The sequence below is a fragment of the Drosophila novamexicana genome, unplaced genomic scaffold (genome assembly GCF_003285875.2).
Source record: "Drosophila novamexicana strain 15010-1031.04,08,12 unplaced genomic scaffold, DnovRS2.1 tig00002092-arrow-arrow-pilon, whole genome shotgun sequence".
NCBI classification, from domain to species: Eukaryota; Metazoa; Arthropoda; class Insecta; order Diptera; family Drosophilidae; genus Drosophila; species Drosophila novamexicana.
This window is the reverse complement of record NW_020824938.1, coordinates 32,501-32,959: the sequence shown is the minus strand read 5'-3', so window position 1 is coordinate 32,959 and position 459 is coordinate 32,501. Positions and strand designations below refer to the sequence as shown.

Genomic DNA, 459 nt, shown 5'->3' with positions numbered 1-459 from the left:
TTGGTATTAAACAATGTGTGATAAAATATATATTAAGTAAGTGTACATATAAAGATATTTTTGAACGAATTATATATATTTCATATAGATATAATATGTGGTGAATTTTAAAGTATGTGAAACGTAATTTAACGAACATGAAATGCTATGTAACAATGGCCATATTCGTTTATATTTAACATTAATATCTATTGTATGTTTTTTATTCAAAAATATATTAAGTTGTAATGTAAGTACATATTGTATATAAATATGTATGTATATTTTGTACATACAAATAATAAAAACATTATTCTGGTTGATCCTGCCAGTAGTTATATGCTTGTCTCAAAGATTAAGCCATGCATGTCTAAGTACACACGAATTAACAGTGAAACCGCAAAAGGCTCATTATATCAGTTATGGTTCCTTAGATCGTTAACAGTTACTTGGATAACTGTGGTAATTCTAGAGCTAATA

General features: G+C 25.7%; 1 non-coding gene across 1 annotated transcript in view; it reads left to right on the top strand.

Annotated features, from left to right (window-relative positions):
• The first annotated feature begins 291 nt into the window (after window positions 1-291).
• LOC115768934 overlaps window positions 292-459 on the top strand; it is a 1,994-nt gene continuing 1,826 nt past the window's right edge. The window contains exon 1 of the ribosomal RNA XR_004018634.1: window positions 292-459. This exon is cut by the window's right edge and continues 1,826 nt beyond it. This is a non-coding gene — a ribosomal RNA (small subunit ribosomal RNA).